Here is a 14593-nt window from a genome sequence, read left to right as displayed (position 1 = left end):
GGACAAAGAAATAAGTCACTCTTACTTTATAACGCTGTTTACTGTATAAGACTGACTATTTCACCTAGATGACCTAGGTAACTCGATCTTAATCCTGAGCTAACTATGAACTCTTATTTATTTGGGATTGCCCTTAAATTTGCATAGTTAAGGGTTGACTCAACAACGCCGATTCAATAAGACTCCCATTTCAAGGATAAGACTGGATAGATAGCTGGGGACATAGGGTGCAAGATAGAGTTCACACCTACCCGATTTAGGGATAAGAGAAAGGTTGTTCTTTTAAGTACTAACTCCAGGTCATGAACAAGGGGCCCCACCCTTTCACTGGATTAAGAGAGTTTGGTTTAGTGATTGGATCACAAACCAGTTGTTCATTAGAGGATTAGTAGGGACTTGAGGAATAAGACGTAATCTCAGAGGTAAAAACAGATATTTGACCCAGCCATTATTACGAACAACCTGTGAAGGGTCAACTTGTCGATTATGGTTAAATCATGTGGACATAATATATCTACAGTGAGGGGTGCAACTATGGGCTTTAGTGGAATGACCCATTAGTTAACGAATGAAGATTAATTTGGTCTAATGAGTTTAGCCAATTAATCTCGGATCGTTGAAGCCCATGATTTGTAGGTCCGCGAGGTTCCCCTATTAGCTCGTAACGAACTAGCTCTAGAATAGCATGATAAGTTAATTTGAATCGTTCAAATTAGAATTAAGGGAATTAGTAATTATATGAGATATAATTACATGTTTAATTTGAGTATTAAATGGAATAGGAGATTAAGGGAACTAGCTCTAGGTTATTGTTTTGTGTACTTTGTATTTTAGTATGACTTTTACATTGTACGCCCCCACTAGCTTTAGGTCAAGTCAGAGATTCTTGGGGTTGATACCCTAAATCTTGTAGGGTCCCATAGTTTGTAATTATAATGTACAAACATTTTATTTATGTAATAAAATATGGGATGTTTTATTTCAAAATTAGTTGTATTAACCACAAACCAATAAACTAACATCTAAGGTTATCTTGTAGCTTAAACACGTATGTAGAGACATATGAGTGGATCATGTTTAAGTGATAACCTAAATGGTCTGTAGTAGATGGATAAGGCTGGATACCTTATCCTTGTGACACTACGAGTATGACCCGCTTTATAGATGCTACAATTGTTGTAAAGTGCTACAAATGATCTAATCCGATCATTCATGTGGAGACATGTGAGTAGGGATATTTTATACAAAAGAGTTTGCATAATATCGAACAACGAAATATTTAGTCTCATTATATAACACCGTTCATAATAAAGAATCACATTTCACCAGGATGACCATAGGTAACATGACCTGAATCCCGAGTGAGTTGTGAACTCCTGCATTGAGGGCAATCCTTTGATTTGTATGGTGAGAGTGGCAAGATCGCCGACTTAACAAGCCTACCATTTTGGGGATTCGTCTGATTGGGGAGCTCGGAACACAACTACACAAGAAGGAATTCACTCCTTCCCCAATGTCGTGCCAAGTAGATAAGTTTCTCTCTAGCTTGAACAATATGGCGTCACAACCTCTCCTGGCCCAAGAGGCATTTAATCGTCGTTGCACTATGATTTATTGTTCATTAGAGGGATCAGTGGTACTTAAGGAGTTAGATGTAACTATAGGGGCAAAATGGTAATTTTTGGCTCAGTTGTACTTACAAACAATTTGTGAAGGGTTATCGTACTGTTGATTGGTTATACCCAATGAACACTAAAATATATCTATAGTGCGAAGAGTGTAGCTGTCGGTCTTTAGCGGAATGCCTAACAGTTAATGGATGGTGAATAATTTAACTAAAGAGTTTAATTAATATTCACGTGCTATTGGAGCTTCAAGCTACAAGTCCATGAGGTCCCCTTGTAGCTCAATGGGATTAAATGAGAATCAATTTTTAGATTAATTTGGATTGTTCAAATTAATTGAGGGAATTAATTATATGTGATATAATTAAGTTATTTAATTATATATGATATAATACTATAATGTATTTGATATAAGAGGGGAAATAAATGTTTGAATATGATTCAAATATTAATTTTATGATTAAATTTAATGTAAATGAGTTAAAAGCCATTGGTGAGAGAAAATAGAAACTATAGGCTATCTTGTATTTGATACAATATAAAAACTATAGGTTATATGTTATATGTGGTATAACATATAGTTATGTGTATATGTATAATAAATTAGTTATTATATATATACATATATTATATTAATTAATTAAAATTAAATTAATTTTTTATTTTTGAATTATTGGGAGGGAATTAACTTCCTTCCCCAACTTTCTCTCCACCCACGTATTATGTGGGTGGTTGACAGAGGGAGATGGTTGATCTTCCACTTCTCCCTTTTTGGTCAGTGAATTTGAATACAAAAAAATTATATATTTTTCTCTAAGAAATTCCTTCATCTCTTCTCTCAATTACTACTCTCGCTCTCAATCCAAAATCACCAGAACACCACACCTCTTGGATTCTCACCTAGAGAATACCAGGTCACCAATTGGTAGTGCCCTTTTTGGAGTGTTCGTGATTTTCACAAAGAAGAGGATTCTTAAAGATTTGGTCTTCAAAGGTAAAAGTTTCCTGAAACCTTAATTTATTCTTTTGTATTTCTTTAAGCATGCTATATTTCTGAATTGAGTGCATAGGTTCTTTTCATCTCTGTAAAATTTTATATTTTGTAAAATTGGGAAGATTGGGACGATTCGTCACTTCTGCTCATGGTCCTTTCAAAGGGATCCTTCAGAATATAATTGAGTATATTACAAAAGTATATTTCGCATAAGTACAAGTATATTCTCTATATTTCTGATGTTATTTATAAAGTTTATAGTATATTTAGCATCATTACATATGATACACTTTATAGAGAATATACTTCAACTATATTGTTTAGCTTAGTTTTGGTATATTCTATTTTTTATCTTCATCATATTCCGACTATATTTAATAATATAAATATGTTTATTTAGTGAAAATATTTTTTTAGAAACGTGTATATCATGAATATCCTTGAGTAGATTGCGGAATATTTTTAGTATATTTTCAATTATATTTGTTATATTTATGATGTTACTTATATAAATAATATATTTAGCATAATTTCACTGTAGGTTCGTATATTTGTGCCATAGTATAATTCTTTTTTTTTTTTGTCTTCATCATATGTCAAATGTATTTATTATGAATATGTTTATTTAGTGAACAATATTATCTTTTAGAAACGTATTTTTCATTGTCCTGACATGTGCTATCAACCTTCTTTTTTCCCTCCAATATATACAACTATTCATATTAAAAGCTCATATCATTATAAAGTAAACTATGATTAATAGTTAAGTATGGATATATATACCTTCATCACTTCTTTTTCTATCTTTTCTACTTAAGTAAGAAGTTTTTGCTAAGTTTGGTAGAACTCAAACATATACCTTGCACATTCTAATTTGCAGTTAGTAATATCAATTAGTATTTTCATAATTATAATTACATGTACCTTTATTATAATTAGATGTATCGTAATATGTATAATTAAATTTCTAACGTTTTGTAGAAATTATGACTATCATACCTCATCTAGCATTTCTACATGTGTACCCATTGCTCCTCGAACATTTTGCTCCTATTTTTCCTAGTGGAATGAATGTTACAAAAAAAAATCAAGTTTCTTTTGATATATTCAAATTTAAAATGGGCTATTATATATTTTGAATATACCTCAGTAACAACCCTTGCCCTTTATTAGGGTCATTTTCTTCAATTCCTTTTTCTTGCCCTTCATGTCCCACTTTGCTTCCTCCATCAATCCCTCCAATATTATGCTCCTGTTTTTTCCAAAACAATGATTGCTATAAAAAGATTCAAGTTTATATGATATATTCAAACATCAAATGAGCTATGGTATATTGTGAATATACCTCTGTAACAACGTCATCCTCTTCATGTCCTTCTTTGTTTCCTCCATCATGTCCCCTTCCTGTGTTATTTACGTCCCCTCCCTCATATTCATTGTTTTTTCATCATATTGTTCCTCACTTTCTTGTACTTTTCTCGGTTCGTATTTTTTTTAACTTCCATAGTCAGAATCTCTATCTTCTTATCCATCTCTTCAAACTTTATCATCACAAGTTCACAAAACTCTTCAAAATATTTTGGTATTTAAACCTAACTTCTGCAATTCCTTCATTTTGTCTGTTGCTTTCACCACATTCTGTAGTCTATACTCCTTCATCATCCTCATCAACCATCTTATATATTTTGACTTGTAAATAAGGTTGGTAACATATAAACTATGGTTGGTAGCATATATATTATTATTTATTTAACATATTTGAAATAAATCTTACAATTGTTTTGTCGAAGACTTTCCTCGCTAGCTCATTCCATTCTGGATGCACATTAGCCAACTAGTTGTCATTTTCGGTTTTCCATTTGACACTCTTTGGTAGCAACACATTGAAGGGCTCGAGAGGCTAAGGATGTTTTCAAAAGCTCATATGACCAAGGCTTGTGGGAATCCAAGAATCCCCACTTGTAAAGCATTCGCATTCTTGATCAATTGCACTGTTGTCATATATGCGATACGACCCCATGGGTATTGATAAAATTGTATCTCATCATCCAACATCCTAATATGATATGGATCTACTCCAATGGTAACTTGTTTTCTAAGAAGAAAGTTTGATCAGAAGTATAGTTTGGCAAGTCTCATTCTGTCCTTTTTTTTTCACCGAATCTTTTTCCAGGAGCATGATCAATAAAGTTGATATTTCTATTGTTTTTTGGTTGAAGTATTTTTTCATAAACCTCCTACTAAATTTGCTCATATCAAATGTTGGCAATTTTCCACAGTTAAGTCTTGTGATCTTTTTAAATTCAGCTATTCAAAACCTAACAATATTCCCTTTAAAGTTGAATGTTAACTCATCTTGTCTTGTTATACTACATTGCCAAATGATTAAGTGACATAACAATTAGGTAGGGAACTCGGTAACTTAAAAGTCTAGGAAATAGGAAAAAGGACTAGATCATAACCTTTTGAGATGTTTCTTCTTAAGGTTATCCTTAATGTTTATGATGGTTTTAAATTTTGCATATATATTCAGCTTTTGTACACTAGACCACCTAGGTAACAACAAGGGTGCATCTTGAGGCATGAAATAGTAGTTCACCTTTATGTAGATATAAACCACATAATATTTTTAATATACCGAATATGAATATTTAATACATATCTCATATAGTGTGTCCACGTCGGCCTGCCTTGTATTTCCTCTTCCATAGTTTTCTATATTCAACTTAGCTTTTCCTCAATTGGTATGTTATATTTTGTGTATACCTTAATTTATACAAAAGTATATTTCAGGTCAACCTTAGTTTATACAGTAGTAAATTAGATACATACCTTTGGTTTTTTCTCCTTAGGTAATTAGCCCTTGATTTTTTATTCCGACGATTGGTTTCTGCAACTCCCCTTAATCTTTCTATCTTTTTTGTTTCTTAAATATGCATAGTGAGAACTTGGTATCATAAATCATAATTATGATGGTCTTTTATAATCTATATATTCAATAGTTAAATACATATCTTTCTTTTTGTTTTTTGTTTTTTGTTTTTTTTTTTTTTTTGTCTTCAACCTTATTAACCCTTGACTTTTTTCCCACGGTTAGTTTCCTCAACTTCCCAATTACATTTTGTCTTCTTCCTATTGAGATTTAGGTTCAATAAACCATACATTTGCAATATTTTTATAACATAGTATGCATATTTATATTCAATATAAAGTTGTATTATACCTTCGCAATCTTAAGCTCCATTGTTTGTCTTTTTTCAACTTGTGCAGAAGCCTGAAAAAATTATTTGTACAGTTTTATAAGTTTATAGAATATATTGGACTTTTAGATACATGTCTCACATATCAATATTTATACCTTTTTTGTTTGAACAATTGATCTTTTTTGTTTCCTTGCCTCCATTATCAATTTTTCCTTTCTAACTTCAAGGCTACATTGTCCTCCTGTTTGCATGATAGTATATGAAATATAAATGACTGTTTATCTATTATTCAAGGTTATAGTAAATGATATATACTACTATTTATATATTGCAGTATATATCATTATATTTTATGTTACCTCCTCGGTCTCAGGGTGTTCACATACAATCTCTTGAAACAAATTTCAGAAGTTTATAGTTCTTTTATTATATTCCATCTTATATATAATATATAGTAGAATACTTTGATTTATATCATGTTACCTCATCCATTATATCATCTTCGGACTTAGTAGATGGTTCCCCAACAACGTATGCTTCAGGATTTTTCCTCTACATATATTTCACATAGAAAGAGTATTGCATCAATTTCAATGAAACCTATTCTGTTATAATCTTACAATTTTGTTAATGACATATACCTTAAAAGAGTATCCGTATGGAACTATTTGTGTCCCAACCATTTCCATATCATCATCTTCTTCAATATCTTCTTCGGGTAGTACGACTCTCAATGGTACAAAGTAATATGTCATGTTTCCTAATAGTCGGTCAAAAAGTTGGAAGATGTTTGCTTTTCTCCTTCATTATGTTGAGGTATTTGTTTTTCGTCCCATATGATAAATATTAAAGAATAAATTCTTATAGGAAATGGTAGATAAACCAATATATATTAGTAACATACTTACATAATCTGACGAAATGTTGAATACAACATTTGTTTTTTAGTTTTGATCTTTGGTCCCATTCTACTAGTAGATGCCAAAAGTCTATCACTTCTCCTTCTGTTTGAAGTTTGACACGGTCATTTAACACGTACCATTTTCCTGTAGTTATTAGAACTAAGTCATATACACATTTTATATCAAATTATCATATGCATATATTTCATCACATATCGGCATATGACAAATATACCGAGGTAATGTATTTATAATCCTGAGTTGGCCAACAACAAACATTCCATATTGTCTATATCAACTTGAGGATAATTTATTGTTTGTGCAGTTTATTAACAATAAACATCTATACATATTATTTCGTTTATATATCATAATATGTTATTGTTGGGTTTTATGTCCTGAAACTCGTGGTTTGTAAACAATAAACTTATTCTGAAAATTCAATAAAGTTGTTATTGAATATTTGAATCGCTTATTTCGTTTTAGAAATAAATCCAATAAACTAAAAGATCCATGACTATTACACGAGTACTTAAACTTTATGTGGAGAATAAGAGTGGATCGGGTTCGAGTAAATAGTCTAAATGATCTATAGTATATGAATAAAGTTGGGTGTCTTATTCTGGTAACATTATCAGATGCGGCCCACTCTGTAGTTGTTACAAGAAGTTGTAAAGTGCTATAGACGAAGTGATCCTGATTCGTACATGTAGTGACATGAGGAGCGGGGGCGTCCTGTGCAATGAGTTTGAACAAGATCAGACCAAGAAATAAGTCACTCTTACTTTATAACATTGTTTACTGTTTAAGACTGACTATTTCACAACGATGACCTAAGTAACTTGACCTTATTCTTGAGTTAACTATGTGTTGGGGTTGATGTCTTACATCTCGTAGGGTTCTATAGTTTCTAAACATTGTATGAACAAACTTTTATGTGATTAATAATATATGATATTTTTTTCACTCTGTCTATAAAATATGTGATATTTTAGTTGCATTAATCACAAACCAATAAACTAACATCTAAGGTTATCATTGTAACTTAAACATATATGTGGAGACATATAGGTGGATCATGTTTAAGTGATAATGTAGTAGAGGATAAGGTTGAGTACCTTATCTTGGTGACACTACGAGTATGACCCACTTTGTAGGTGTTACAATTGTTGTAAAATGCTACAAATGATCTGATCCTAATCATTCATGTATTAGACATGCGAATCGAGATATTTTATATAAAGGAGTTTGTATAATACCAGACCACGAAATGTTTAGTCTCATTATATAACAACGTTCATAATAGAGACTTATATTTCACCAGGATGACCATAGATAACATGACCTGAATCCTAATTGAGTTGTGAACTCCCGCCTATGAGGGTGTTCTTTTGATTTGTATGGGTGAGAGTGGCTAGATCGTCGACTCAACAAGCCTACTATTTTTAGGATTTGTCTGATTGGGGAGTTGGAAACATAATTACACAAGATGGAATTCACTCATTCCTCGAAGCAGAGGTAAGTAGATAAATGGCTCACCTAAGGGCTAATTCCGGGTCTTGACAATATGGTGCCACACCTTCTCCTGGACCGAGAGAGATTTAGTCAAGTGGGACTATGATGTATTGTTCATTAGAGAAGTCCGTGGTACTTAAGGAGTTAGATGTAACTACTGGGGAAAAATGGTAATTTGGCCTAGCTGTACTTACGAGCAATTTGTGAAGGGTCATCGTACTGTTAATTGGTTATATCCATTAGACACAGAAATATATTTGTAGTGCGAATAGTGCAGTTGTCGTTCTTTAGTGGAGTGTTCTATAGTTAACGGATGGTGAGTAATGTACTAGTTTAATTAATTATTCATGTACCATTGAAGCTTCAAGCTAGAAGTCCATAAGGTCTCTTAGTAGCTCAAAAGGGTTTAGTTGAAAATCATTTTTTGGGTTAATTTGAATTGTTCAAACTAATAAGAGGGATTTAATTATATATGATATAATTAAATTATTTCAATTATATATGATATAATTGTCATAATGTATTTGATTATAGTTTATTGGGAGGAAATAAACATTTGAATGAGATTCAAATATATTTTCTATGAATGTCATTCGTAGTTGATAAATTTAATATAAATATGATTTATATTAAATGCCATAAAATAGAGAAAAGAAGCTATAGTTTATATTATATGTGATACAATATTAAAATTATAGGTTATATGTTATATTTGATATAACATATAATTTAATATAAATATAATATGATAAGTTAGTTATCATATTTATTTATATTATTTTATTATTTTGAATAATAACTTCTCTCTTTTCTCTCCAATCACCTTAGTGGGTGGTTATTATTTTTGTGGCAAGAGGAATAAAAGAAAATTTGTTTTCTCTTCTTCCTCTACGGCTTGAACGTTGTAATTGCTAAACGATTGAGTTGTAGAAAAGTTCTGTGTTTTTTGAGAGCTTCCTCAATCTTCTTCCTCCACACTCAAACTTTCCCTCCTAACCAAAATAGTCAGAGCCCACCACTCCTGGGTTCTCACCCCGAGAATACCAAAGGCTCATTGTGATAGTGTCCCTGTTACTGTTCAACATATCTTAAAGAAGGTCTTCAAGAGTTGTTGTTTCTGTTCAAGGCTTGTGACTGTTCGAAGGAGTTTTACGTGAAGAAAGGTTTTTCAAGGGTAATATATCTTGAACTCTTTATTTCTTGTAAAAGCATGCTGTAGTTTAACTTTAAATGCACATCTATTGTATGTTTACAGTAAATTATATTTTCAATAATTAATGGAATTTGGACAATTCGCTTCCACTCAAGGATCTCTTCATTACAAGTTCCTTCATTATGAACTCTTATTTATTCGGGTTTATCCTTAGATTTGCATAGTTGAAGGTGGCTCAACAACACCGACTCAATAAGCCTCTCATTTTAGGGGTAAGACCAGGTAGATAGTTAGGGACATAAGGTGCAAGATGGAATTCACTCCTACCCGCTATCAAGAATAGTAGAGAGGTTGCTCCCTTAAGTGCTGATTCCGGGTCTTGAACAAGGGACCCCACCCTCTCATTGGCTCAAGATGGACTCAATTTGATGATCGGATTACAGACCAATTGTTCATTAAAGGATCAGTGGGACTTAAAAAAGAAGAGGTAATCTTGGGAGTAAAACAACCTTTTGACCCAACTGTTATTATGAACAATCTGTGAAGGGTTAACTTACTAATCATGGTTATATCGAGTGGACACAATATATCTACAGTGAGGGGAGTGCAATTACGGACTTTAGTGGAGTGACCCAGTAGTTAACGAATGGGGGTTAATTTGGTGTAAAAAGTTTAGCCAATTAATCTTGGATCGTTGGAGCCCATGATCTATGGTCCACGAGGTCCCCCTACTAGCTCACAAATGGATTAGCCTTATAGTAGTGTGATAAATTGATTTGAAATGTTCAAATTAGAATTAATGGAATTAATAATTATATGTGATATAATTACACGTTTAATTTTGGAATTAAATGGAATTAACGAATCTATTAATATTTAAATATGATATAAATATTAAATTTATGAATAAGGATTTATGGTGGTAGAATTGGTGTTAAATTAATTTAATATTTGATATTAAATTAATTGAATTAATTAAATTATTTAATTAATTTTATTTGAAAAATTAATTTTGAATTAATTTTTTTAAAATTAATAAATTTTTCAGTTTTATTTTTTGAATTAAAAACTAAAAATAATTTTAATTTGAAAATAAATTTCAAATTAAAAAAAAAAAAAGAAGAAGAAAATTGGAAATGGAAAAAGTGGGGTTTTCCCACTTTAAATGCAAGCACCTTAGTCATTAAACCACAAAGCTTTTTAGCTCAAATTCACAAGCATGAGCTATGATTCATGCAGGGAACTCATTTGCATGATATTCATGCTATAAATAAACAAAATAGGAGTGGAATTCAATGATGATTTGCTGAATTGCTGGGAAAAAAATTGGAGAAGTTGTTCTTAAAAATTCTGCTGAAAATTAGTGACCTTCTCTCCTTATTCCCTTAATCCAGGCTTATTTTGAGTCCCTAGAGGATAGTACGAAAGACTTTGTGGTGGTTCACGAATAGAAATTAAGGAGATCACAACTGGAATTCGTGATTCATAGGTACTTCAAAGGTTAGTGTTGAAACTCTATTTATAGTTTATGAGCATGCTGAGTTTGAAGCCAAAATTAATGAATTAGAATGGTTAATGATCCTATTTTGCTTCCACTGTATGCTTCCTTAATCTAACAATTATAGAATTAAACATCATACATATTTGTCTATTCCTCTGTATATGACAAATAAACATCTATATAGTATATAGTAAATAAGCATCATTACAGTTCTACTAATACTTATATAAGATAGTACATAGCAAATAAATTTCAAAACAACCCTATGACATTAAAAAGCCTTTCTATATATTTTTCATCGTATTCATTTGTGTTTATTTGATGAAGAGGTACAAAACAACATGTTTAATATTCAAATGCCTATATATTGTTTATAAACATCAACCGATACATCTTCTTGAATTAACTTATGTAGATTTTTAGTCAAATATCAATCTATAACAAACATACCGAGATAATGTACTAATAAACATGAGTTGGTAAACAACAAGTATTCCACATTGTCTATATCTATTTTAGGAAAAGTTTTTGTCTGTGCAGTTTATTATCAATAAACATCAATACATTTTATTTTGTCTATATATCCTAATAAACATTTTTACAGTACATAGCAAATATACAATAGAACAATCCTATGATAGTCTACTAGTCGTCTATTCCTCTGTATATGGAAAATATAGACCAATGCAAAATTTCAATTATTCTAATATCGTAGAAAAGTAGTTATGTTCCATAATATATAGTAATATCACAGAGTTATATAGTAATATCATAAAGAGATATATCACGGAGAAGTAGTTATGGAAATATATTGTATATTGAAGTCGATTGCTTTGTCTCCCTAATTTGGACGTCGATTGCAGTAGGTCGCCACTTTCGTTTCTATCGATAGTGGAGGTTCAAAATAAACCTCCACCATCATTAATTTGGACGTATGCATGTGCGCGTGCGCTGTGCACTATGCGTGTGCGTGTGTGTGTGCTTGTGCGTGTGTGTGTTGCGCGCGTGTTCGTGCGTAGTGGGGGTGGGGGTGGGTGTGTGTATGTGTGTGTGCGCGTGTGTGTGCGTGTGCATGCGTATGTGTGTGTGTGCACGTGTGCGTGCATGCGTGTATTGTTCGGTCTATTGTTATATTTCAGGTTTGAATTCAGTGAATTTATAGGTGGAAGATAAATATTGTTGGCTTACCATGCAAAATATAACAAGCGTGCATTATAATAAACAATTTTTTATATTTTTAATAAAAAACAATGACAGATATTTCCTGAGCCAACATGGGACATATAATGTCGTTTTTAATTTTTTGACCGACATTAAAAATGGATTCGACAATAGAATTAAAAAAATGGACAATAGTTGAAAAAAACGGACATGGATTTTGGACTTCAATGTCGGTTTAAAACCGATATTAAAGGGCTTTAATGTCAATTGACAACCGACATTAAAGATAGTGTTATAAAAGGTCTTTAATGTCGATTGTAGATCGACATTGAAGAGGGTGTACAATGTCGGTTTTAAACCGACATTAAAGCCCAGGTGAAATTTTACTTATGTAGGGGTTGAATTTTACGTGTCTAAGTGGCGTAAATATATTCATATATTTGTTCATAAACAAATAAGCCAATAAATTTAGAGGGAATTTAGGGAATTCTTTTTCAAAAAAATTCCATGTAAACAATGGATCGAAAATTTGTTAAAAGAATAGGGATGATTTGGTGTATTTAAATGGGTTTTCTAAAAATTGCAAAATTAAAAACTCATTATTAGTATATACAGGCTTCAAAATCTATTAAGAAACTACTGTAGTTTTAAAGGAGTTAGAAACAAATTTCTTCAAAATTTAATTTTGAATGTAAGTTCGTCTCTTGAAGAGATGAAAATCGTGTAAATTGGACAAATTCATAAGAGACTACAGATTTAGTTTGCTTGATTGGTAAATCAATTTGCAGATTTTAGTGTCAAAGACACAATCTCTTAATGGATATTTTTCTAATGAGTTATATATATATATATATTAATAATAAGTTTTATCCTTTGCAATTTTGAAAGAAAAACTCACTTAAATTTTAATTTTTTCCAATTTTATTTTATTTTGGTTTCTTTGAAAACCTCTGTATAAAAATTTTGTAATTTTCTAAACGGATAATATTTAGATACATCTAAGATACCTTCATCTTTATACATCTCTCCCTTATCATTTACATAAAATTTGAATTAAAATATTTGAAAAAGGAAATAAAAATAATCTTTTACGTGATAAATTATAACTAGATAATTTAATTTGATATACAAATATAGGTGGTGCAAGGATGTATCTAAATATTTTCTTCTCAAAATTATTTCGTATATTTTGTCACTGGAGACGACTTAATCATCAATGTTTTCATATAAAATAAATAAATAAGAAGGTACTCCTTTAATATATATATATATATATATATTATATAAGGTTTTTTTAACAAAAATTATTATTTTTTATCTATTTGAAAAGTTTTAATTTTAATTATCATTTAAACAATCATAATTGATGACCTTGTCATCTTCTTGAAGTGACTTGGTTGTTATCTACTTGCAAGTTGATTCAATCTTCCTTTTTAAATAATAATAATAATAATAAAATAGATTTTAAATATTTTCAATTGAAATGATAAATTCTACGAGAAGTATCAATCCGTCACATTTACTATTACTGTTATAATTAATGTATTGTTACAATAGAAGTATGAATTTGCGATATTTATTATTTCTATTATCATTAATGATAATGATAACGATAACAATAATAATATGGTAGGTTCAAAATTCTAAATAGATAAAAATAATTTAATTATGTTTACGATTTTAATTTATTATGATTGATCTATCAACAAAATTTTAATATGATTATACTAATTTTCATTATGAATTAGTAAACATGGCCTTAAGTTATATTTGGATGTCTTAGTTTTCAAATATGATATCTTAGCTCCTTTAATAGCACTACTACTCCATTCATATCTATTCTTCTGTTAATTATGTAAGTTTTTATTTTTTATTTTTTTATTTTTTTTGAAAAACCATTATTCATATAAGTTAACATAACATAATTTTATTATTAACATTTTTAACATAATTTTATTATTAATTTTTTTAGTCTTAAAAGAAAAATAATATTTTTTAATTATTCAAATAAAAATATATTTTATCATCTTTTTTCCGAAATAAAAAATTTACTTTTACTTCTTTTTTTTTTAAATCTTTTCCCCTTCTCTTCTCTCTTCTTTTCCCATAACTCATTTTCTTTCTCCTTCCTTTTCAATGACCAGCAACCAGCAATATATATATTCCACCCCTTTTTTTTTTTACTCTCATCCTTCTTCTTTTTTACAAAGATTTTGTTTTTTCAATTTCTTTCAAAATAGCACTAGGAAAGTAATTAAAAGTAGGAGAAAATATATTTTTAATTCCTGAATTTTTAAGAATAGGTATATTTGGTCCCTAATGTCTCAAATTGACCATTTTGATCTTTTCAAAAATAGGTTTAAAATGTTTCTCAACTAATAAATCTATTAAATTTAAACACAAAATTAATTAAAAATATGACGTGGGAAAATGACTTGGAATTTTTTTTAATATTTCCTATTTGTCTCTCCTCACCCTCTCCTCTTTCATCTTCTTCTCTCTTCTCTCTCCTCTCTTATCCTCTCTCTCCATCTCAATG

The sequence above is a fragment of the Benincasa hispida genome, chromosome 12 (genome assembly GCF_027475165.1).
Source record: "Benincasa hispida cultivar pf3 chromosome 12, pf3_genome.v1.1, whole genome shotgun sequence".
NCBI lineage: Eukaryota > Viridiplantae > Streptophyta > Magnoliopsida > Cucurbitales > Cucurbitaceae > Benincasa > Benincasa hispida.
The sequence above is the reverse complement of the archived record's forward strand: the minus strand, read 5'-3'. Positions refer to the sequence as shown.